The 26,191-nt window shown below is 54.5% G+C and overlaps 1 pseudogene; it reads left to right on the top strand.

The window, feature by feature from the left end:
- The first annotated feature begins 743 nt into the window (after positions 1 to 743).
- LOC128945573 (SLA class II histocompatibility antigen, DQ haplotype C beta chain-like) lies at positions 744 to 23,573 on the top strand (annotated as a pseudogene).
- Positions 23,574 to 26,191: the final 2,618 nt, after the last annotated feature.

The raw sequence follows: 26,191 nt of genomic DNA, 5'->3' as shown, positions 1-26,191 counted from the left end.
GAGATACTTGGCACTGCTAAACCACCCTTCCTCCTGCAGGGCCATTCAGCTCCCTTCTCTGTCCAAGGCCCGGCTCCCCTCACCCGGCCGCATGGCTTCCCCTCCCACACCCAGCCCGCAGCCGGGCAGGGCAGCTCTGAACCTTCCACCCACCGGAACCAAGAGAGCTTCCCCTAGGAGTTCTCCGCTTTTAACCCCCTGTGTGCTCAGAGGTGAATCCATGTCCTATGGGGCCACACCAGGGGCCAGTATTCAAATCTGAGCACAGATTGGTTTGACCACAGCATCCTAAAAAACTCACTTCCTTTTCAAACCAGGACAGCGGGACCAAGGGATCCGACCAGTAAATCCTGAACGAGCTCAGTAACCCAAAAAATGGGGGTTAAATGTGAAATGAGCGGCTCTGATTGGCTGGTCCAGCACAGCCCGCGTCTCCCCATCCCGACCCCCACCTGCCCAGCGCCCCAAGGTTCCCCCGGCCAAAAAACCCCCAGCCCGGGGCTGCAGCGTCCCGGAAAGGCCTCAGCCAATGGCAGCGCAGGCAGGAGGCGGTGCAGCCAATGAGCGGTCGGTGCGTTGGATTGCCTCATCGGTTGTAGGGCAGAGCCCGTGGCCGGTCGCTGCCCAGAAGCGGCGGCAGCCAATGAGAGCGCGCGGCGCTGCCGAGCCCGCCCTGCTCCGGACTGGCGCTCCCAGCGCAGCGCGGCTGCTTTGGTGCTGCTGCTCCCTGCCCGGCCCCGGCCATGGGGCGAGGGGCGGCAGCTGGGGCCCTGCTGGTGGCACTGGTGGTGCTGGGAGCCCCCCCGGCTGCGGGCGCGGAGCTCTCGGGTGAGCGGGGGGCGGGAGGCGCTGGAACAGGGGGGGAGAAGGGGGAAAAAGGGGGCGAAGTGGGGAGGCCGGAATGGAGGGCGAGGAGGAGGGGACCCCCAAAGGGAGAGCGGGGTGGGGGGAGGGGTGGGGAGGGGGAGGTGGGAGAGGGTGGGGAAGGGGGGAAAAGGGGACGGGATGACCCCAAACTGACCCCGAGGAGGCCGGAGATTGGGGGATTTGTGGGGAAATGGGGCCATAAAAGTGATTTGGGAGTGGCTGCATGTCGGAGGGGAGCGGCTGTGAAAGGGGAAATGGGGGAAGGGCTGCAAAGAGGAAGCGGCAGGGGGGGCAGGAGCGTCCCGTGGCGGCCGTGGGGCACAGGGGGTGCGGAGTGGGGATCCGGGGTGGCTCCCGGAGCTCTGGGGGTGCTGCTGGGGGGTGCTGAGGGGGGCACATCCCTGAGCTGTGTGCTGCACTCACAGGGATGTTCCAGTAGATGCATAAGGCCGATTGTCTCTTCATTAAGGGCACTGAGAAGGTGAGGTTGGTGCTGAGGTTCATCTACAACCGGGAGCAGTTCCTGACGTTCGACAGCGACGTTGGGCACTTTGTGGGGTTCACCCCCTTAGGGGAGAAGAATGTCAAGAAGTAGAACAGCGACCCGGCTATAATGGAGTTCATGCGGGCTCACGTGGACAGGTGCCGGCACAACTACGAGATTGCTGCCCCGATCACTGTGGAGCGCCGAGGTGAGCGCGGGGCAGAGCGTGTCCCCTCGGGCCCTGCCCTCCCAATGACCCTGGAGCCTCTCAAAACCTCCCCAAGAATCGCCCCAGAGCTCTCAGCCCTCCTTGTGCCCATCCCCGGGGCCTCCTGTTCCCCCATTCCCTCCCAGTGCCTCCCAGTACTCCCTCCCGCGTCCATTTCAGCGACGCATTAAGCTGACGCTTCCCAGCCAATGAGATCGCGCACCGCTGATGACTCATCTGTTCCTTGGTAGATCCCCAGCGCCGAGTGCCCCGCGCTGGACGCGGCCGCTCAGTGCCGCGCCCTTCATTCCCAGTTCCTCCCAGTGCCACCACAGCCCCTCCCAGTCCTTCCCAGTCTCATCCATGCTCCCCAAGTCAATTCCCAGTCTATTCCCAGTTCCTTCCAGTCGCCCCCTGTCCCTCCCAGTCCATTCCGAGTCCCTCCCACTCTATTCCCAGTTCCCTTCCAGCCCATCCCAGCCCTCCCCTCTCTCTCCCAGTGCCCCCCAGCTGATCCCAGTGTGTCCCCGCTCTCTCTCTCTCTCTGTCTTTCCCAGTGCCCCCCAGCGTGTCCATCTCGCTGGTTCCCCCCTCGAGCTCCCAGCCCGGCCCCGGCCGCCTGCTCTGCTCCGTGATGGATTTCTACCCTGCTGCCATCCAGGTGAGGTGGTTCCAGGGCCAGCAGGAGCTATCGGAGCACGTGGTGGCCACCGACGTGGTCCCCAACGGGGACTGGACCCACCAGCTGCTGGTGCTGCTGGAAACGCCGCCCCGGCGCGGGCTGAGCTACAGCTGCCAGGTGGAGCACGTCAGCCTGGAGCAGCCGCTGAGGCGGCACTGGGGTACGGGGGAGCCCCTGGGGGCGCTGGCAGAGCCACTGGGCTGTGCTGGGAGCCACTCGGAGGGAGCTGGAGAGAGCCGGGCTGCAACTGGGAGAGGGGCTGGGGGCTGGGCAAGGGCTGGGAAGGGGTTTGGGGGATGCTGGGGAGGGTGGGATGGGCTTGGGGGGGTGCTGGGTGTGACTGGGAGGGATCGCAGTGAGCCCCGAGGGGCTGGAAGGGGATCGGCGATGGCAAAGCGGGGCTCGCCATGAGCTCGGTTGTGCTGGGCACAGCCTGGGAGGGCTCTGGCTGAGTCCTGCTGGGGCTGCCAAGGGACTGCGAGAGGCTTTGGGGGTCCTGGGGCGCTGGGGGCACCTGGGAGGGGGCTGTGGGATGCTGAGAGGGACGGGAGGGGCTTTGGTGGCTCCTGGCCAGGACAAAAAGGGATCGGGGGGAGGTTTCAGGGGGTCCTGGCTGTGCTGGGGGCCACAGGGAGGGCGCTGGGAGGGGCTCGGGGTGTCGGTGAGAGGTTTTGGGGGTGCTGAGCCCTGCGGACCCCCCAGAGATGCCGCCGGACGCCGCCCGCAGCAAGATGCTGACGGGCATCGGGGGCTTCGTCTTGGGCTTCGTCTTCCTGGCGCTGGGGCTCGGCTTCTCCCTGCTCAAGAAGGTCAGGGCGGGTGCCGGGGGTGGCGTCCCCGCCGTGGCGGAGCGTGTGCGCTCCCGCCGGGGCCCCCAGCCCGGTGTCACCCCCTTTTCTCTGCCCACAGAGCTCCTGAGCTGGCGGCGGCCGCAGCCCCTCCCCGTGGGCTCGGGCCCGGCCGGGACCCCCCGCTCCGTCCCCACTCCGCTGATTTTGGTGGGGTCCCGTGTCCCCCCAGCCCCGCTGGCGCTCTGTCCCCGCCCAGTGCCTGCTCCCAGTGCTCCCAATAAAGCTTCCCAGTTGGGCCCGGGGGGCAATGGGGACGGATCTGGAAAAAGGGAGGGCGACAAAGGGTGGAGGATTGTGAGAGTTTGTCCTAATTTTCCCTCCTCTGCCTCCGGATCGTCATTGCGGACCAGTGAAGAGAAGACCCTCCTTGCCTTCTCTGTAGGAGAAAGTCACATGCCACAAGGCCCCGAGACCAGAACTCAGTGCTAAGCCATTGTTTTCACAGCTGTTGTTTGCTGTATGCTAAGAAGGGGACACTGTGCCCTTTGTGCAACAACAGCCTTGGGAGCTGTCCCACCTCTCAGCCTGGCTGGACTTCTCCTGAGTTTCAGGTGGTCCCCCCACAGAAGACCCTCACCTGTTTCACAACCACCGTGACAGACAGACTGAGATGGAAGGAGCCTCTCCATCAAGGACTGAGACATGGAACCCCCATGTGAAAAGGCCCCTCTGCTCCTTCCAAGGACTGGGACTGAAACCCCCAGCCTGGGGCAGGTGTGTGGGGGAGGCAAGCTGACCAAAGCGAGATGTTTGCCTGCAGGTTGTGACCGCTGGACCAAGAAGACAATGGCTCTCGGTTACTGCTGAGAGCATGGACTACCTGTTACATCTATTACTTACTGCATCTGTTTCCCCTCCCTCACAATTTCCAATAGAGTTATCATAATAAAAACCTCTGAGTTAGCGAGACTTCGAGATCTCCCCAACGTAACAGGCGGATCCTCGACTGGACTGGACCAAAGGACTTTGTCTCTACGTTTGGTAGCTCTATCCCCTCTCTCTTTCTCTCTCTCTCCCTTTTGTCTCTCTCTTCCTCTCTCTTTTTCTCTCCCTTAATTGCTCTATCACATTTTGCTGTGGTCATTCAATAAAGGTGCATTTGTTTCGATTATCATTGCAAACCCCCTTGTACTGGGTCGGTTCTTTTTGCACCCTGAGATCAAATCCACGAACCATCACGAAACCCGTCCATGAGAACGGATCGTGACACCCCCCGAAGACCCCTCCCTAAATTCCCCCCCAAAGCCCCCCAGCACCCCCAGACCCTGCTAAAACCCCATCACGTTCCCCCCACACCCTCCCCAAATCCCCCCCAAACATCCTCAAGACCCCTCCCCAAATTCCCCTCACGACTCCTCCAGGACCCCTCACCTGTCCCTGCGCCTCCTCAGCAGCTCCCGGAGCCCCCCGTCCTCTCCCAGCGTCTCCCCCGCTCTCTCCAGCGTCTCCCGCAGGACCCGCCCGAGCCCGGGGCGGCTCCCGGGGGTCCCTGAGGGGGTCTCGGGGGGCGGGGGGGGGAGGGGGCGCCCGCTCCATGACCGGCCCCAGGGTTAGGGGGCGGTGCTTCGGGCTCGGCTCTGATTGGCTGGTACGCGCGGGGAGGGCGGGAGTTACTGAGGGGAGACGCCCGGTGATTGGTTGGTTTCGTAGAGGGTGTGGTGATTGACAGGATGGGGTGGGGGAGGCGGGCTTTGCCGAGGGGAGGCGCGCGGTGATTGGTTGGATAGAGGCAAGGAAGGCGGGAGTAGCTGAGGGGAGACCTGCGGTGATTGGATGGTTTGGGGTGGGGCACGTCACTATTGACTGGGAAAAGTCACAGATTTTAAAGGGACATTCCCGGTTTTTTGGGGAAAAACGCTCGGATTTTTAAGGAAAAATTCCCGTGTTTTGCAGGAGAAACATTCCCGGATTTTTTGACTACACATGACCTCAAATAACCTATATAACCCCAAAACACTCGAAATAAACCCCAAAGAACCTCCAAAAAACCCTAAACAATACCAGAAAATGCCCCAAATAACCCCAAACAAATCCCAAAAAACCCCAAAAAAACAAACAAAAAAACCCAAATTAAACTCAAAATCCCCCAAATGATTTCAAGTACTCCTAAAAAAACCCCATATACACCAACATTAACCCCAAGTAATTCCAAAAAAACCCAAGTAAACCCAAACAAACCCAAATACTTCCAAATAAACCCAAATATTTCCAAATAACCCCAAATAAACAGAAACCAAGTAAAAGCCAAGATAAATTCCAATTAGTCCATAAATAACCCCAGATAAACCCCAAACCAACCCTAATTAAACCCAAATAAAACCCACTTCTTCCCGTCCCCACCCCAAAACAGATCCCAACCAATCAGAACACGCAGCACTGATGATGATCCAGTTGCTGGGCACAAACTCAGAGCACTGGCCCCGCTCAGCGATTTTCAGCCAATCAGCGCCCGGCCCGACTCTGACTCATCACTTGCCAGGCACAGACCAAGGCCTCTCACTGCGGTAAATACTCAGAGACCGTGCAGGGTAATTTGCAGCCAATCAGAGCGTGTCTCACTGATGACTCATCAGATGCCAGGAGCGGATTTGGGGAGGGGGGGAAGGTGACCCTGGGGATGGGCTGGGGACCCCAAATTAATCCAAAATGGGATCACCCGAAAACAGAGCAGGAGCCCCCAAAACCAAACAACGGGGAGTGGACTAGAGGAACAACCAGAAAGGGGAGGGAGAGTGGGGAAAAGAGGGTCGGACCCCAAAATTGAGCGGGGAAGGAGATGGGAACCCCAAATTGAGGTGGGAGGGGAATGAGGCCGCCAAATTAAGCTGGGAGGGGGTGGGATCCCAAAACTCAGCTGGGAGAGGGATGGGACACCCTAAATTGAGCTGGGATGGGGGTGGGACCCCAAACAGGATGAAGCCAATTTTGTTCCTAGGATATGTAAATGAGTTTAAGGACATGCAAAGAGTCTATGAATATGCAACAGGCTGTTGTCATGGGAGACAAGGACCAAGGAGCAAAGGTTGTTATGGCCACCAAGACTCCCCAGTTATTTTTGGGGACACCCCTCAATTATTCTGGCTTGATTACATCAGCCTGTTGCATATTCATAGACCCTCATGCATAACCATAAACTCATTTACATATTTCATGAACTATTTTATATGGCCCATCCTTTGATTACTACTACTACTACTACTACTACTGATAATAATAATAATAAGAATAAGAATAATAGTAATTTGCAATTAAGGAGCTGTCAGGAAAAGATATGGGAGTAGAAATAACAGTTCTTTATTAGGAAAAACTAAAAATACAAATGCAGTAGTACAAACAAAAAAACAACAGTGACAGAGTCAGAATCCTCTGGGAATCCAGTGAAAAAGGTTGATCCCCTGGGAATTCAGTGGAAAAGAGATGATCCTCTGTGAATCCAGTGGGAAAAGCTTGATCCTCGAGGAATTCAGTGAAAAATGATGCTGATCCTTTGGAAGCCAGTGGGAAAAGGGCTGATCCTTTGGGAATCCATTTCTTACCCCCCAAAGACAGGGCACAGGAAGGCCCGTGGAGGTTTTATCGGGTATCCCAAGAGTGGAGTTGGGGTTTGGGTCAGGGGAAGAGTTCCTAGCAACACAAGAAGGGTGACATCAAATTCCTGCCTCTTAGCAACAGCAGCAGTCCACACAGAACGTGTCCCCAAATCCTAAATTCCCTCTAAAACAACTGAGAAATTATGGAAATTCAGATATATTCAATCAATTTCCTTCATTTAACCCAGTTTTGGGTGTTTTTAAAGGATGAAGGTGAAGTAGAGGAAAATTAAGGTGAAATTAAAAGTAGAAGCAGCCAGGTGTGTTCCCAACATGGATCACAGGGAATGGGAGTGACCAGGACTGTGCCCAAAGTGCCTCCTCCCGTGGGGGATGGAGCTGGAGCAGCGCACGAAGCTCTGCCCGCACTCAGGGCACTCGCAGGGCTTCCCTTAGTGGTGCCTCCGTTGGTGTTGGGTCAAGTCAGAGCTGTCGGAGAAGCTCTTCCCACACTGGGGACACTCGTAGGGCCTCTCCCCTGTGTGGATGCGCCGGTGTCTGATGAGGTGGCAGTTCTGCTTGAATCCCTTCCCACAGTCGGGGCATTGGAAGGGCCTCTCCTCTCTGTGAATCCGATAGTGCTGGAGGAGATCAGAGCTGGTCTTAAACCTCTTCCCACACTTGGAACACTCGTAGGGCCGCTCCCCAGTGTGGGTCCTCTGGTGCCTGATCAGGTTGGGGCTCTGGCTGAAGCACATCCCACACTCGGAGCACTTGTACGGCCTTTCTCCAGTGTGGGTCCTCTGGTGCTTGATCAGGCTGGAGCTCTCTGTGAAGCTCTTCCCACACTCCCCACACTCGTAGGGCTTCTCCCCAGTGTGGATCCTCTGGTGCTTGATCAATTCGGAGTTCCACCTGAAGCTCTTCCCACACTCCTCGCACGTGTGGGGCTTCTCCCCATCATGGAGCTGCTCATGGAGCACCAGCTCCCAGCTCTGGCTCCATCTCCGGCTGCTTTCCCGGCCCAGGCTGGCTCTTTCCCCCTCAGATCCCCGCCGGCTGCGTTTGCAGCCCCTCCTCGTGCGGCATCTCCGGGGCTTTTCCTCCCCGTTGGCTTCCTGCGCCATGGAGCCGCTCAAAACGGCCTCTGCCACCAGGTTCTGCCGCGGGCATTTGTCCTCCCTGCTCTCCATGCTCAGCTCCTGCTCTGGGGGAGGAAGGACAAGGACAGGATGGGATTTGCCTCCGTGCAACAGGCAAGGGCAAGGAGATCCCCCAGGCCTGAGCTGCAGCCGGGGCCGTGCTGGGCTGGGAGATGGAGCAGCACAGAGGGGAAAGGGGCACTGACTTCCTCCTCACCTGCCTCAGTGTCCCCGGGCATCTTCCTCTTCTTCGCAGCCTCCCTGGGGTTGGCAATGGGAAATCCTGGTTTGGGGAAAACAAGGGATGAGTGCATTTGTAGGAGTGTCAGGGGGTAGGACGGTTGGGACAGATGGAGATGACAGATCTCTGCAGCCAGGTCATGGAACTTGCGGTTTATTGCAAAGGGCCTGGGTGCAGGGCCCTGCTTGGAGCTGCCAGGCACAGCTCGGAGCAGGGCTGAGAGAAGAGAGGGGTACAGAGGATGAGAGGGTAAAAGAGTGAGACAGGCAAGAGCATAAGAGAGTAACGTTCCCATTACAACACAATAAATTTTCTTCTGTGTTGAATATTCTATTTCTCACCAACCAATCTAGTACGAGATACAAATCCTACAGCATTTACATACAGCGATTAAGAATCATTATATCACCATACTGTGTTACATTTTACACCCTAAAAACTCCTCTTTGGACCCCTTCTGCTGAGCTACTAGGGTCTGGATCTGCCTGCAAACAGAGGGAATTGTTTCATCAAAAGGGGATTACCTTCAGTTGGGCCACATCATTGTTTTCCAGTTGTTCACTAACTGAGTATCTCAAAGCTTGCTTTCATTTCAGTCTTCCTTACACTTTCTATATTCTCAAGTCTTTTGCCAGACAATCATATTTATAAAGTTTTCCTGTTTCATCTTCCCCAACGCACATTCAGTTTGAAGGTCACTCTGCCCGAGTCCATTTCTGCAACTCACCAGCCACCTGGGCTCCAGAAAAACCTCCCAAACACCAAGATTCAGCCCTGAAAAAGCCTCCCAGGAGTTCCCCATCCCTGGTCCCTCCCCTCTGGTGTTCAGGGGTTCCCCCCTGTCCCAGCGGCTGAGGGTCACGCTTGGATTGGGGGTCCCCCTTGTGCCAGGTGCCCACCCTGCCCAGGCTGCTGGCAGTCCCAGCAATGCCAAAAGCTCCCACTGCTTGACTCTCCCCATTTCAGGATGCCGGGGCTGTTTGGGCTCCCGGGCTCCCTTCTCCCCTCATTCTCTGCTCTGGGCTGCAGCGGCTCCAAGGAGTCCCCCCTGCCCCTCTCCAGGCTCTTGAGGCTCCCGCCAATGGCGCCGCTCCCCCCTCTCTGGGCTCCCCACTTTGGGCTCCTGGGGGACACAGGGCTCTGCTCCTCCAGGCTGCCTCTGCCGGCAGCCGCCACTGCCACCCCCGATGTCCCCCCAAGGGGCCTTTTCCGCTCAGCCTTGGACTTCTTCATTCTCCAAACATCCCCCCAAAAACCCCAACCCAGGGTCCCTGCGGGATATCTGGGTCGAGCTCCCCCTCCTTGCTCACCAGTGCGATGGGGGGGTGATGATCCCACAGCTGGGGGCTGCGAATTCAGGCAGCGATCGACAGCGTGGTTCCCTCAGCTCAGCCTTGATCCGCCTTTGTCCCTCCTCTTCCTCTTCCTCCCAGTCCTCCCCTTCCATCCCCCATCCTCCTCCCCCTCTGTGTTATCCGCACCTCCTTCCATCACTGCTCTCTCTCCACCTTCATCCCTCCTCTTCCGTTCCTCCTCCCCCTGCTCCTCCTCCCTAACCCCACCTCCTCCTCCCCCTTCATCCCTGCCCTTCCCTCCCTCCTCCTCCTCCTCCCCCAGCAGCAGCCACACCCTCAGTGCCCCATTCCACGGCAGGAGCGGGGATGGAGCCGGGACAGGTCGGGATGGGCAGAGCGGGGCTCTCGGCTGCTCCCAGCCACTGCGGGCGGGGGGAACCCGGCCCGGGCCAAAGGAGAGGCAAACTGGGCAAACTGGGGGCTGCACATCCAAACTGGGCCTTGCTGGGGACCCTGCCTGGCCACTGCCAGCCCTTGGGGCTCCTCTCGGCACATCTGCCTGGGGGGAACGCGCACAGGGCTGGGGGATCCCAGCAGTGGCAGCACTGCCAGGGACTGGGCTGGACTGGGATCATACTGGGAGTGACTGGGACTGTACTGGGCTTGTACAGATACCATACTGGGATCATACTGGGACTGTACTGGCTTTGTACTGACACCGTACTGGGATCATATTGCCACGCCAGGGCAGACTGTGATCGCACTGATGGACACTGGGATCATACTGGGAGTGAGCAGGAGCCTGCAGGAGGCAACCGAGACCATGTTAGGAGCAAATGGGATATAGTGGGAGTGACTGGGAATATGCTGAGGATGACTGGGAGCAGCTGTGAGTAACTGGGATCATGGTGGGAGGAACTGGGAGGAACAGGTGCATGCTGGCGGTGACTGGAAACTGCTGGGCTTGTACTGGGATGAACTGGGATCATACTGGTGGTGACTGGGATCATACTGACATTGAGTGCCACTACTCTGAGGCTGACTGGGAGTGCTTGGGAGCAAATGGGATCATACTGGAAGGAACAGGAAAGATTGTAGAGGGAACTGGGGTACCCTGGGAGGTACTGGGAGTGACTGGAAGGAAAGTGAGGGTGAAAGAGAGGAACTGGAACCATGCAGAGCAAAACTGGTTTATTCTGGCAGAGACTGGGAGCACACTGGGCTCATATTTGGATCATACTGGGAGGGACTGGACTAATACTGGGAGGAACTGAGTGTCACAGTGAGCACTCCCTGCACATCATCCCCCATACTGGGCCTGACTGGGAGCAACTGGGAGCAAATGGCATCATACTGGGACTCACTGAGTTGCTCTAGGAAGCAACTGGAACCATGCTGGCAGCAGCTGGGACCAAACTGGGAGAGACTGGAAGTAAGTGGGAATATACTTGTGAAAAATGCGTGTTTTGTGATTGGGTTTTCGCAAATACTCAAATAAATATTATACGTCCTCTGTTAGAATGTACTGCTGTATTAATTCTCTTAAGTAGTGAGTTAAATATGGTTTTAGGTTATTAAAAAAATGTTAAAATAGAAAATATGCATGGTAAGGGGCTTTTTTTAAAGAAAGGACTTGCAGCGAGACAGCAGCCACAGGACACCTAAATCTTTCAAGGAAAAAGAATTTATTGCCCTCTTATCAGAAGAAATTAACTTCTTCCCACCTCGAAGTCGCTGTTACGATTCAGAGGAAGAAGCTGGCACTGACCAGACAGAATCCTGTGTTTGAACGGAATTTATGCATCATGTATGAAGTGTATGAATATGCAACAGGCTATTGTTTTTAAGGGTTAATCCTGTGATAACGGGTGTCCTTTTTCAGGCTTGTGCTGCCCAGAAAAGGGTACCGGGACATCCGTAACTCTTTGTATTTGTTGTCTCATATTGTCCTAATTCGATTTCTCCAAACTGTGATTACTCTAATTGTATTACTATTTTTCATAACCATTCTATTACTATTAAACTTTTAAAATTTTAAAAGCAAGTGACTGGCGTTTTTCACAATTTGGTAGCAGAGGATGGTTACTAACACCTCGCTGCCGGTGCTTTAGGAGAGTCAGAGTGGGGAAGGCGCGCCCTGCCCCATTGGAAGCCTCGCTCTGTTCCCCCTGGGGTGACCGACAGACGCAGGTTATGGTGGACAAAAGGAGACAATAAAACAAAGAGAAGGGAAAAAGGCTCCCTATAACCGCGGTAATTGGCCCCCTAAGAGTAGTAATGTGCATGAAGAACCCGGGAAGGAAAAGGGATTGGTAAGTATTTCTCAGGTGGGCAGGTACAGGGGGATCAATGTGTGTGAATGAGACAAGGGCTGGTTGTCCCAGACCTGCCAAGTGAGTGCTGGAGTCTCCCACGCTGCGTTTCCGACTTTCCGCGGTAAGTGGCCAGGAAAGAGACAAAGTGAATGTTAACAGGAGTGAGAGAATCCCCCGGGGTAACTGGGACTGGGTCCCAGAGAGGAGCTGGACCCCTCGGAGGAAGGGAGCAGACGAGTTTCCGAGCCAAATCCACTAGGAAACGGGACAAAAGGGGCTCCTAAAAACCTGCTGGGTTGAGGGATAAGAGTGCCCAAGAGCATCCAGAATTAAAACCCGCTGGGTTGAGGAATTAACATTCCAAGAGCATCCACAGTTGAGCAAAATTCTGCCGGATTGAGGATATGCTCAAGAGCATCTGGGGTTGGACAGCACAGCTGGGTTGAGGGATATCCAAGAGCACGGGGACTGGCCAGAAACACCTAAACTTGTAATAGGTGATGTGAAAGTGTAGTATATGGTAGAGATAATTCATGCTATTAATGTATAAAATATTGTAAAATCCACATTATGTCTTTTGACCATCCTGGCAGGGAGTAGTTTCTTATTCATATATATCTAGTTCCTGGACTTGGTTGAGATAAACATCGGGGTTTTTCATGAAAGAATAGAAGCTTCCAGGGCGATAATCGCTGGCTTCCCCGGGTCACCAGATCCAGCCAAGAGTGATTATCGCCTCGACGATTATACAGCTACCCAGATGATCCAGAGCCCCACCCTGATGCATGTGAATGCTGACTTCCCCGGAGTCTACTGACAACATCAGACACCTGGACTGAGTCTTTGTCCACCTCTGCACATGTAAAGCCAAGTTTATGCATGGGAAGAGACACAAAGAACATTCGGTCATCTCTGCCTGGAGCAGAATAAACTGTAAAAGAACTCACTGCGTCAGGCAGCATTTGTGAACAGGGGGAGACTCTGACATTCGGAGCTCAGATCCGTGTTCACCCAGCACTGAACCCGGGCTCGACGCTGACCCTTGGCTGTGCTGGTTTTGACAACCGAACTTCATTCACACAGACAAATTAATAAATCTTTGCTAAATTTTCTTATAAGTTTGGCTCTCGATTTGATCATTTATAACAAAAGGTACCTTATTGTTGTCTTGTTGTGTGTGAGAGTGAGTCACACACAAAATCCGCCCTCCCCTGGTGGGTGGGAAGGGGGGCTGTGGAAAGAGGTGTGCGTGACCCACAAATAAGCCATTGTTCTCCTGGGCGTGTGAGGGGGCCGTGGCTAAAGAGTGTGAGTGACACACAAATCAGCCTCACAGGTGAACGGCACCGGAGGCAGCAGAGTCAGGGCCCCCCCAGGAGGCCCGGAGATACTGAGACCCAGAGGCCACCCCAAGGTGAGGGGGGGCCATAGGGACCCGCGATTCTCTGTCAACAGGGATCCACTCTGTGTCCTGAGGGTGGGAAAGAATGTGTGGAAGTGAGTGAGAAATAAAAGTGAGTGAATGTAGATGAATGAAAGTATAGGTAATGTAGATTGTGTATTTTAAGCTTCACTATATTTCCTTGAAGGGAAGTGTATTGTACTGAAAGTAGTATGAGAAAAAAGTTTTTTATTTTTGTGGGTGTAGCTGAAAGAAAAGTTGTATTTAGGTTGTTAGTGAAAGTGAAAAACAGAGGCAGAAGATGAATAGATAAGATCTTGAACCATGAGACAGAAAACCAGTAAGTTGGATACAGGGAAAAAAAGAAAAAAAAAAAAGATACAACTCCTTGCAAAAAGAGAAAATATAGGGTATGCAGTAGTCGATGGGAAAAACATGCAAACTATGGAAAAAGGGAAATTCCCCTTAAACTAGTAAGCTCAAACTTGTGAATTATAGACTTTAAAAAGAGCACTAGAATATTTAACACAAATACAGGAACTATATATACTGATACAAGGTATGCCTTTAGAGTAGTACATACCAGTAAAAAATTTGGAAAGGAAAAAGATTACTTAATTCAAGAAGAAAAGGACTAGTACATGAGGAACTTATTTTAGAGGTTTTAGAGGCATTACAATCACCTAAAAGAGATAGCTATAGTACATGTTAAGGAACTCCAAAAGGGAAAGACCCCAGGAAGAAGAGGAAATAATTTGGCAGAACACCAAGCTAAGAATGCAGCAGAAAATGGAGTTGGAAGAGTTATGTTAATATTAACTCCAAACGAGGAAAAACTGGAAATTCCCAAGTTTAGGGATGCCGAGAAAAAAGAATTAAACAAGACTGGAAGTGAGCAAGATAAATCAGGGAAATGGAAACTTCTTGATGGAAGACAATTACTTAATAAAACGTGCTTAGTAGGAAAATATTAGAAGACAGGCATCAGAAAACCCACTGGGGTACTCAAGCTTTGTGTGATCATTTTTTAAGGAACTATGGGTGCACTGGAATTTATGGATTTAGGATATATCCTTAATTTGCCAAAGGATAAATAAAAAGGTGATGAGAAAAACAACATTAGGAGGTCGTGAGTTAGCCCGTTGGCCATTTCAAAGTATCCAAGCAGAAGTCGAGATTTGTTAGGTTCTGGATCTATTTGTAAAAAAAAACCCATGTAGTTTAGAAGAAAGAGAATGCCATACGTTAGACAGGAGATTTTAGGAGAATAAAAATCTTTAAAGTATCAGAAAGCCCCGAGAAAAAAACAAGAAAAGAAAAAGGGGAAATGAAAGGGAAGAGAACAAGAGGAAAAATCAGAGAGAGAGTGGGATCCTCTGCAGGTCTTGCCCCCTCCGTTCGCGGCCGAGGCGCCTGTCCCGGGTCCCGGCTCGCTGCCCGCCTCAGCTCCGCCTGCCCCGGTTTCCATCCCAGGTGCGGCCTCACTGCCCAGGGCAGCTCCACCTGCCCCGGCGCTGTTGCTCAATTTGTGTGCCCTGCTCCCACTGCCTGGCCCGCGGCCGTTCTGCCGGCCATGCTGGGGAGGATGGGGGTTGCTCTGTCCTGCCGCCTGCTCCGAGGTCACCGCGCCCACCGCACCCAGGGGGGGTCCCAGCCATCCCATCCCCGGCTGCCCTGCCCGTGCCACCTGCGCTGGGCACCGCCGCTGCTGCCGGGCTCTCCCACCTGCCTTTGCTCTGCCGGCAGCTGCCGGATCAGCCGCCATCAGCCATGTGGGGGCTACCCACGCTCCGCCTCGGGCTCCACGGGAAGATCCCCCTCTGCCGATTCCGGCAGCAGACCCTGCCCACACTCCCACCGAGCCTGGCCGGGATATCCTCCCCTGACCCCGTCCTGCTCTGAGTTACGTCCCCTTGGTAACCACAGCTCCGGCTGTTCAGGGAAACTCTCTCACTCTCGAGGAAGCACCTTATCAAAACACTAGGAGCTCAGTTAAAAGGCAGCCCTCTCCAAATCCTTTCTCAAAACACGGGAGAAAGGCTATAGAAGGTAAAAAAGTGAAAGAGTTAGATGAAGGGATTGCTCTATTTCTGTTCAGAGAGGTTCCCATGGGAGGGATGCGCCACCCCGCCCCGCGGGAGCCGCCAGCGCCCCTGCCGGCCATGCCCGGAACTGCACCCAAGGGGAAAGCGCCGCAGCCCAAAGGCCGGGACTGGGTCCGGGCTCTGTTTGCTGTCAGTGCTGCAGCTGTTGGTGTTTGTTTGCTTTATTATACACACTAGTAAAGAACTGGTATTCCTATTCCCATATCTTTGCCTGAGAGCTCCTTCATTTCACTAGTCTAAAAATTAAGAGGGAGGGGGGTTTGCATTCTCCATTCCAAGAGAGGCCTTTTCTGCCTTCCTGAGCAGACACCTCTCTTGTAAAGCAAGACAAGCACCCACAGGCACTGAGGGGGCTGCAGGAGGGGCACAAGAAGGCCCTGCAGCACTTGAGCACAAAGGCACAGCAGGTGAATGCAAGAAGGGAGCAGCAAAAGGCCAAGCTGAAGGCAAAGGCCAGGGCACAGTTCCTACAGCCCCTGAGGGATCAACCCCAGGGCCCAAGGGGGCCCCAGCACCCAGGGCACGGCTCGGCCACAAGCACCCGGCAGAGGCATTGCCCTCCTCGGCAGGGGAGAGCCCACCCAAACAGCCCCTGGCAAGGAACCAGGGCTCCAGCTGCAGGGCACAAGGACACTGCAAGCACAGACAGCAGCACCCTCAGGACCAGCAAGTCCACCCCTTGATGGACATGGATTGGCAGGGCTGTCACAGCTCCCATCACACCAAGGACCCTCCACACTGCAGCCCTTGAGAACATTCAGGGTGGGTCTGCATTGAGAGGAGGCATTTCCTGATGGACACAGGGGCCTCTCAATCCACTCTGAATCTTAGACGTAAAGGGGAAAATAGTGAAGGAATATTTCGATTTTTAAGGGAATGAGTGGGAAAGATGACCAGGTATGATTTGTTCAACCACTATTAGAAGCTGTGGGTGATAGGTCAGAAATAAATGAATTTTTCTTCCTCCTGTGATTGCAATTAACTAGGAAGGAATTTGAGAGCTGGATTTTAATACTGTAAAAGGGGATACAGAGGCAAGTTCTGTTCTACCTTTGTGCCAAAATCTGACAAGGCCTATGCTGAAGTGAACCCCAAAGTGTGGGCAGCCCCAGGGAAAGAGGGAAAATTAGATATGGAGCCTCTACAAATTTCTTTAAAGCAACCAGGACAAGCAATACCCTGTTCCAAGAGAGGGATGGCAGGGCTCACAGCCTGGTACTGAGTCCCTGTTAAAGGCAGGGCTTTTGGAGCCAAGGATGTCTCCCTACAACACTCCTATCCTGCCAGTCAACAAACTGGATGGATAGACAGGAGGAGGAAACACAGAATTTTCAAGTGTTAAAATGAAGATTAACTGAGGCTGCTGCCCTGGGCCTTCCAGACAGGGAAAAAGAATTTCAATTACAGGTGGATTTTTAACAGGGTCTTCCCTAAGGAATTCTTGTGCTGAAATGTTTAATCTAGTGGCCAGAGAGTGGCCTCATTGTCTGCAGAATTGTGCAGCCAGAGCTTTCATGGGAACTGAGGCCTGGGAACTGAGGCCTCAAAACTGACGACAACAGGAGGATCTCATATAGTTAAAGTCTGGCATCAAGTTAAAGGTTTGACAACCAAAACAGCCTCTAAATGGATGAGCAGGGCTCGGTTATTACAGTATGAAACTTGTTCAATGGCACAGGAGGATTTAGAACTGAGGACAGGGCAAGGCTTTAACCCAGCCTCCTGTTTGAACAGCCTGGAGAGGGGCTGGCAAGGAACCCAGGACTGCACTCAAGGGACAGAGCTCCAGACCCAGGCTGGGACAGATTGATGGGACATTCCCTGGCCTGAGGGAGAAAATGTGTTTGTGGATGGCTCTGCAAGGGCAGCAGAAGGGAAAAGAGCTACAAGACAGGCTGTTATTAAGGAAGGGGAATCAGACACAGAGCAGGTCACCGCCCCATGCTCAGCTCAACCCGGGCAGCTGTGGGTGCTTGTGAGAGCCTGGCACTGAAATGCCCTGAGCAGGAAGGCTTCAATATCTTCTGCTGACACCATGGCACCTAACAGGGGGGCAAAAGCAATTCTCACTGCTTCAGCAACCACTGGAGCAGATATCAAGGCATATTCTCCCACAGCAAGCTGGGCTGTCACTGAGCCCACCCTGGCACTTTGCTGCTGCCAACACCCAGCCAGGACATCGGCTCCTGCCTAAGGAGTGCAAAGCAGCACCACTGGTGGCCAAGGGGCCCATGCCAAGTGTCCCTGAGGCCACAAACAGCCGCCAGCACAGCTCAACACGGGGGGACCCCTCAGCCTGGCCTCAAGGGCTCTGAAGCCCCGGAGATTTGCACTTCCCACCTGCAGCAGGAGGATGGGAGGCCGCCCCTGAGCCTGCCCTGAAGGCAACGCAGCAGCAGCCAGGGCTCCACAGCGGGCCAAGCCCCTGCGCCTGCCCACAGATCCTCGCCTGGAATCCTCTGCAATCCTGGCCACCCTCCTCTGCCTTCTCCAGCCACTGGGGCCAAGCCTTGCTGCCACTGCTGCAGCTTCAGCGCTGGCTGGGCCTGCACTGCCACAGCTGCTGGGGAACACCACGGCACAATTCCACTCTGGGGCTCACAGACACCCACACTCTGGGCTGCCTGCCATTGCACTGCTGTAAATGTACCGATTTCGGTTCTTTTAAACGTTATTTCACTACTCAGGCTTGGTTTTCTTTGCCTTGGGGAAATGAATTTTAAAGTTTTTTTTTTTAAGGGGTGTTACACTGCTCAATGGAGATGAGTTTAACACCTGAACAGACTAGGAATAGCCCAAAAGATCCCCACAGAGACAACGACCAGCAACAAAACATCAACATTGTTCAGCAGCAGGAAGAGAAGCTCCATTCCAGGCAGCCCGCAGAGGAGCTTTAGAAATGCAAATGAACACTGCTGGGCAAAGTGTGGACAATGCACCTGGGTCTCTTGCCTGGGGCAGGAATTGGGCTGATTCCCTCTGCCCCTCACCCCAAGCTCTGCCTGCTTGCACTGATGGAATTTGCACAGCTCAAGGCAGAGCCCAGGGGGAGGATATCTGACCCTGCAACAGAAACGGGTGAAGCTGCAAAGGGAAACAGCAAATGGAGAACGTTGGGAAAACTTCACTATAAATAAATGGGAAGGGAATCATCCCTCTGCCCACTCCAACATGTGCTGGCACTGTCTGTGTTATATAGGGTATATTAGAGCACGGGGATTTTTTGTCACCAAAACTTCAGCGAAATCAGTTGGGAATCCAAGTATGTGATGATTTAATTAGAGAAAAGCAGTCAATTGATGCAGCCCTGGCTGGAGAGAGCACCCAAAAATGGGGAAAAGATGAACGGCCACCAGAACAAATCCTACAACACCATGGACCAGCCCCTGGGAACCCGAACCAATTCATATCAGGAGCCACAGAACCCATTTCTCATTTCAATGGCATCATTAGATTACAAGCTGTCCTCGCAATAATAACCAACCAGACAGCTCCAGCTCCTGACCTTGCTGCCGACCAATCCACTGAAATGAGAAACACAACACTTCACCATGGGATGGGATCAGGTCATCTGTTAGTAGAAAAAGGAGGAGTTGGTGGAAAATTAAATGACTCAAACTGCTGTTGGCAAAAAGACAACAAAGGAAAAGTGGTGAAAAACAGATAACAAAGGAAATAAGAAAGCAGCTCATGTATTGGTCCAAATGCGAAAGGGATGGGAATGAGACACGGTTTTGTGGCTCCCTGGCTAACCATGGGTTAAACGAACGCTGTTTCTCCTCTGATGTGCTACAGCAACTCTCATCTTTTTACCATGCTCCACACCTTGAGAGTGCAGCTCATTCAGCAGCTGAGCAAAGGGTTAGGGGCTTGCAGATAAGGAAGTAACGGGCGAAACCACCAGCTCCAATAAATGTTACTAATTAACATGGATTGCTGCTTACAGAAAGTCCCGCTTAATTTTTCAAGTTCCAAAAGAAAAAAGACTTAACACACCCATCAATATCGGCCGTTATGCAAAAGTGGGGATGCACATTACGAGGACATGCAGTTGCCGGATCGGGAGGTCTGAACCTTCCAAGCACTTCAGCCAGTGGGTAAAGGGAGAGGGAGGCGAGGCCGGGAAAATGAGGATAAAAAGGAGGCTGCGAACTACAGCAATGGCAGAGAGCGCACGAGAAATGCCCCATGGCCTCTCCCTCTGCTCAGCAATAAAGTCACTTTTACAGGACTCCTCTGTCTCCTCTGCGCACAGAAACCTCCGGCCACGGCAATTTCCCCGCACAGCCCCGGGCACGGGGCAGCCCCCTCTGTCCCAGCCACAGCAACCGGGCCAAGCCAGCGCGGCTCCGGCAGCGGCTCCTGCCGAGGCAGCGGCCGCAAGGAGACCGCGGGCAGCCGCTCCCGCAGCGCCCTCACGCCAGCGGCAACACGGGCCGGACACGGCACAACGAACCCGCCCGAGCCCCCTGCCGCCCCCGAGGCCCGCAGCCAGCCCCGAGCCCCCGCGCAACCCAGCGCGGCTCCCACCTGCGCTGCGGCCGCCTCCGAGCTCCGCCGCCGCCTCACCGCGCTCCGGCCGCTGCCGCCGCTCACGGAACCGCACACACGCTCCGACAATGGCGCCGCTGCCCAGCCACGGCCGCCCTCAGCCCGCCACCGGGGCCCTGCTCCGCCCCGCTCCCACCAATCAGCGCGCCACAACCACGACTGACGGCACCATCGCCCAATCCCAGACAGGGGTGGGCTCTGCACACGGCACAGCCCCGCCCTGCGCTCTCAGGGCCCCCCGGCCTGCGTGAGGGCAGAGCCGGAGCTCAGGAACAGCCCTGGAACGGGCCCGGGCGGGATTGAGCTGAAAACACAAACAAACTTCTCCGCACCTCCCGCCACGGCTTTCCCGGCACTGCGGCTTCGGTGGCTCCGGCTCAGCGGGAAGCCCTGGAGCCTCGCTTCTCCTACCCCTAATTAGGAGCATCAGTGCATCGCTTTGATTTCCCCCAAAAAGGGAAAACCGCCCCAAACCCCTGTGAATGAGTGGGGGAGGGGAGAGATTTCTGACAGAAAACCCCAAAAACTCAGAGCAGGATAATGAGAAATAAGTCAAGACCTTTAAATGCAGCTTTCCCCCACGCCTCCCTCCTTCCAGCTGCACCTCCTACCCCGGCAGTGCCGCAGACAGGGAATGGGGCCGCGCTCAGTTCATGCCCCGGGGCTTCTCCCTCTGCTCAGGGACAGGAGTCGTTCCCCTGCTGCACCCTGGGCTCTCTCCCACCGGAGACTTCTCCAGGAACTTCTCCAAGCTGAGTCCATCCCATGCGGCACAGCCCCCACCAAGTGCTGCAGCGTGGGTCACTGTGCCCCAGTTTCTCAGTGCTAATCTCAGGGGACTGTCTCTCGGGATATTACCACTAGAGCACTCGCAGCAGAATATACACACGGAATTTTAACAGTTCAGAGTAGAAATTAAAAGAACCAGCGAGAGAGAGAAAGAGCGAGATTCCGATCGCGGCGCTCCGGAGCGGCGGTGCGGAAACGATCCCTGCGCCAGCACTGCCGGCCCCAGGCCAAGCCCAGCCCCGCAATCCAACCCCGCTGCTCACAGCGCCCGCCCTCCCCGGCCCGGGGCACAGCGAGCCCCGCACCCGCTGCGCTCCCGAGCACAAAACGCCCCTTCCCACCGCGCTCACCCGATAAACACAGCGCCCCTGCAGCCGCTCACGCCTCTCTCGCTCCTCCCGAGCTTCTCGGCCTCCCGCACCCTCTGCCCCGCACCTGGGCCCCGCCAGTGCCGCGGGCTGGGGGCAGCAGCTGCACCTTCCTCTGCCTCTGCTCCAGCCCTGCCCAGATGCCTCGGCTCCCTTCGTGCTCGCCACAAACTGAGGCCTTCACAAGGCTGACCTAGAACAGAGGCCAGACACGGTTACACAATAAAGCAGGCATTTGTTAAAAGGCCTCCATGGATACACCTTGGGCAGAACAAGAGCCCAGCCAGGGCTACGCCCAAGATGAACCAAAATGGCCACAAAATGGACGGCCGGTCACGAGGTCTGTCACTTTTATAAGTTCTGCTCCATTTGCATATTGGAGTTAATTGTCCAATTATGTCTTTAGATGATGAAATCCCATCCTTCTTGTTTCGATCTCTTCAGTGCCCGTTGTTTATGCTCTTGGGCCTGAAGTTTGGATTATTTGTCCTTGGGTACCCAGCTAGGGCAGGAATTGTTTTGTCTCCCTGCTCTGTGAACAGAGCTCAGGATCCCTTAATATGAAGCCCAGACCCAGAGAGTAAAGCAGCACAGAATCTGAAAAACAGAAAAGCCAAAACCTGAGGCATCAAATCCATGAGAGCCCCCCACACACTCACCACGCCTCCCCCTCGGCACCCCCCTCGGCACCCCCCAGGCCCTCCCCATTGATTGAAGCCCCCAAAATGCTCCCAGGCCCGAGCCCCTTGGCCCCCCTGAACCCTGGCCCGTATTCTCACCTGGGAAACCCCAAATCCTTGGGAATTCTCAACTGGGATTACCCAATTCCCTGCAAACCTCACCTGGGACCCCCAAAACCTCTCCTGGGACCTCCAAACCTTCCAGGATCCCCCCAACCCCCCCAGGACCCTCCAAACTTTATCTGGGATTCCCTCAAACTCCCCCGAGAGCCCCCAAACTCCACCTGGGATCCCCCAAAACCCTTCCAGAATCCCCCCAAAGGAGCCCCCAAGCTCCACCTGGGATCTCCCAACCCCCCCAGAACACTGGTGACAGTGATGGCACTGTGTTGGTGACACTGGAATGAAGCTGGGGACACCGGGTTGGTGGCACTGGAATGATGACACAGAGGTGGTGGCACTGGGACAGCCCTGGGGACACTGGGGTGGTGACAGTGGGATAGAACTGGTGGCACTGGGATGGAATTGGGGACACTGGGCTGGTGACACCAGGGCAACACTGGTGGCACTGGGCTGATGGCACTGGGATGGAACTATGGGCACTGTGAGGGGACTGGTGGCACAGGACAGGGGACACTGGGATGGAGACACAAGGAAGGAACTGGAGACTCTGGGCTGGTGGCAGTGGGGTGGAACTGGTGACACCGGGACACAACTGGTGACACTGGGGACAGAGGGGACAGCGGGGACAGGGAGGACATGGGGGATATGGGGGTGACAGAGGGGACACAGAGGAATGGAGGGGACACAGAGGGTGGTGGGAGGGGACAGGGGGTCTCAAAGGGGATGGGAGGGCGTGGCAGGAAGGGGGGAAGTGACAGAAGGGTGGAGGGGACCGAGGGTGGCAGTGGGGCAGAAAGCGGGGGGTGGCAGGGGAGTGGCAGATGGCATTAGGGGCTGACAAAGGGACAGAGGGGACAGCAGACGCCTACAGGGAGGGGACAAAGGGGCCACCCCAGGAGGCCACAAGTGCCACCAGGTCCCTGACACCTCTCCTGTTCCCTTCCCAGTGGCTGGAGGCTGTGGTGACCGTGGTGGCCACCCTGGGGAAGGTGGCAGCCACCGTGACCAGGCCACACAAGGACGTGAGGGGGCACATGTCCCCAAAGTCCCTGCACACAAAACTGAGGAGATTTACCTGGTACCTCCATAAGGTCCTGAACTACTGTGCTGTCACCTCACTGTGCCACTCCAGTGTCCCCTCCCTGGGCCAGGCCCTGGCACCACCCTGGGAGCACCTGGGCCGATGTGAGAGCCGCGGGCAGCGCCTGGTGGGCTGGTGGGAGTCGTTGGAGCTGCTCGAGAACAGCTGGGACTGGCTGGCCAGGGAGGCCACCGAGCTCTGTGACACCTGCAGGGATACGGCCACCACTGCTGCCATCACTGCAGCCACCGTTGCTACTGTTGCCACCACCCATGCCTGGAACCTGCCGGACAAGGCCGCCCGCTGGGGGAAGTCTCTGCACAACCTGGTGGCCACGGCCCAGCAGCCGTCGGTGGCCCTGGCCAAGGAGGAGGTGACCTCAGCGGTGGCTGCGCTTGAGTCCTGGGTTGCAGCCTCCTCCGTGGAGAAAGAGGCAGCCACCAAGGCCGTGGGAGAGGCCATGGCGGCCAGCAGCCAGGCAAAGGTGGCCACCAGGAGGGACAGAGGGCGGAGGCGGCCCTGGGGCTGCTGGAGCGCTTGGTGGCTGCCTGTGACGAAGCCACCGTGTTTCCCCGGGAGCTGCGGCACTGGCCTGGGGACATCAAGGCTGGCCCTGAAGGGGACAAATCAGACATCCCCTGATGTCCCCGAGGCCTTGGTTGCTGCAGTGGCCAAGGCCAAGTGGCTGTGGGAGGCCAGCAGCCGCCTGGCCACGCATCACCTGCTGAGAACACCTGGGGACATCTGCAGGCTCCTTCTGAGTCCCCCCAGTGGCCCCGGTGGCCTTGGTGGCCGTGCAGTGGATGAGTGGTGCCAAAAAGCCATTGAGGACATCCAAAAGCTGCTGCGGGAACAGTGATGACAGCACTGTGATGTCATCAGGGAGGTGACATCATCAGGGACATTGCTGGTGTCACTTGTCTCCCCTCCCTGTGTGGGATTTTAGACACATTTGGGGAGTTTTCTGAGAATTTTCATTAAAATTGCCCCAAATCCTGGGGTAATTCCTGGAGTAACACACCAGGATCCCCCCCTTTGCTGCCTGCCTGCTTCACAACAGCCCCCAGAACGCCTCCAGCCACTTCCCCCTCGGTCCTCCCAAGCCCCTGGCCCACGTTGGGCTCTCCTGGGGCCTGGCTGGCTCTATCCCCCTGGGCCCCCACAGAGTTGGACTGCCATTCTCTTCCTCTGGAAGCACTCCGATACCTAACTGCACTTGCAAATCCCTTCCCATCAGATTATATCCTTCCCCCCATACGAATAAAACATCCCTCATTCCTAATTTGTTTGTTCCTTCAAATATTGCATTTTTTGTAACAGGTGCTTCATATCCTTCTCCCTTTGCCCCTACTACTTGAACTGTATTTTGGCTTTTTTTTGCATCCTCTTGGAATTCTATAAACATGTCCTCTTAGCCCCTGTGTCTACTAAAAATTCAAATTCTTCCTCCTGAGGGCCTAATTTGAAATTTATCAAGGGCTCTTGTTGATATTTTGACCCCAGGAGACAGAGCCCCTGACTTCCCTATTCAACCCAATTCTCCGTGTGCCACTCCCAGTGGCACTTCTAGGAGGGGGTTTAGTGCCACTGCTTGGTTCTCATTTTTCCATTCCTCTCGCTGGACTGCTCTGCCCCAGGAATTCTGGCTGGGTCCATCAAGGGCTGCAGGGGATGCATCGGATGCTGGTAGATATGGAGGGGGCAGATACTCTAAGGTCCCAATTTTCAGTTTCTTTTAACTTAAATGTGTTTACCTACCTCAGGGAAGCCTCACCCTTCCAACTGGCAGCAGAATCAGTTTTTTCCTGACTGACTGGTTCTTTGGCATTCACATGAATATTCAAAGTTTGGCATATCCACCCCTCAAAGGAACTCTATTTTGGCCAGATCAGATCAATGACAAATGATCAGATCTTGTCTCCTGATGAGTCTATTTCATCATATAGTAATCAATAATTTTGATTTTATTTGCATTCTTTGTTTCAGGATTATGTACTCACTGTGCCAATTTTATGCCTAGGAGGCTGTTTGAAGGTGTATCCATTAATGTTTCCCGGCTCCCCTTTCCCCTGGGAATTTTCTCCTTGCTTGCTTTGTGTCCCATTTTCTCAGCTTATCCCGGCACTGTCCCCACACCTTTTTTTTCCTTCTTTCTTAACTTCAAAACAAATCTGACTCTACGTCTTTCACGTCTATTTTCCCAGTCTTTCTCAGGTACTGTTCAGGCTCATGGAAATTAAATGCAGCTTTCCCACACACTATTTCCTACAGAAATTTTTAAAAATTTAATGCCCAATTCCTGGCTCAGAGTTCCACTCTTTCCCACTCCCGGCACAAGGCACTCTTCAGTGTGCCTGTGCAATGCCACCTCTCATGACAGATTTTACACTTACACCCTACCCAAAGATCACATCCCAGTCCACAACTGAAACACAGAATTACATTCTTACAGACAACACAAAATCTTTATTAAAATTTTTATTCATATGCAAAACAAACACTTTGCTTTTTCTGGCTGTCTCGGTCACCCGAAAAGAGGAAGCTCGGCTCGAAGCTCCTTGTTTGTTTTGTGCTGCAGTACATCTCATTCACTCAGCAGCTATACCTATCAGCCACACAAGACACAGGACATAAACATTCACTTCCCACTCTCCTCATTTCCCATTCACTCTTTCACACAATACTAAGGTGTAGCAATGGGGAATAAAGAGACACAGATGCCCTTGTGCATCTGAGGGAGATCACTTTATTGTAGAAATCACCCTCCGTTTATACCTTTACTCTGAACCTGACAAAACCAGAACTCAACAGAAGAAGGGCACCCATTGGCTGGCTCAGCTGCAGTCTGCTGTCCACAGGTCCTATCACCCAATCTGTTTCCCTTTCATGTGCTGTCCATGCATTCCTCCTCATAACTGCCTCTCATCGTCCAACCAACTTCCAACCATCCAGCCTGCAGCTGTGCCTTCCCCACAGGGCCTTCTGTGGACACGAGCCTTAACAACTTTAGGAAATATCGCCCCATATTCCACATAACGCCCTTCCTTTTTTTTAGGCAATGAAAACATACTAAGAAAAACCTAAACAACTCCTAAAACATTAATTACAGTGATAACAATAATAACTTTAACAACTTTTTAAAAATAGTAACATATACCTATAACATAGCAACTATATACACATGGGATCAGGACAGTGAGACAAAAGGCTGCACACTGTGATGGATCCCACTCCACATGGAGGCACTGTGGAGACACAGGCCCAGCCCCTTCCCCATGTCAGTAAGTCCAGGGCTCCTTTCCATTGTCCAGCCAGTAAGTCCTTCACCAGCGCTGGAGGTCTTAGATGAGCCTTTGTGCTGAAGGAATGCTCTCTGTCACATGCAGTCTGTCCCATCTTCATTTAAAAAACTGAAGACATAGAGGGCTTTAGCTACTCTGTTGTGAGGGTACCCCAACTCCCCCTCTTTTTGTTTTT

The sequence above is a fragment of the Melozone crissalis genome, unplaced genomic scaffold (genome assembly GCF_028551555.1).
Source record: "Melozone crissalis strain CALT ecotype California unplaced genomic scaffold, PUWL_Pcris_2 ptg000066l_1, whole genome shotgun sequence".
In the NCBI taxonomy this organism is placed as follows: Eukaryota; Metazoa; Chordata; class Aves; order Passeriformes; family Passerellidae; genus Melozone; species Melozone crissalis.
The sequence above is the reverse complement of the archived record's forward strand: the minus strand, read 5'-3'. Positions and strand labels throughout refer to the sequence as shown.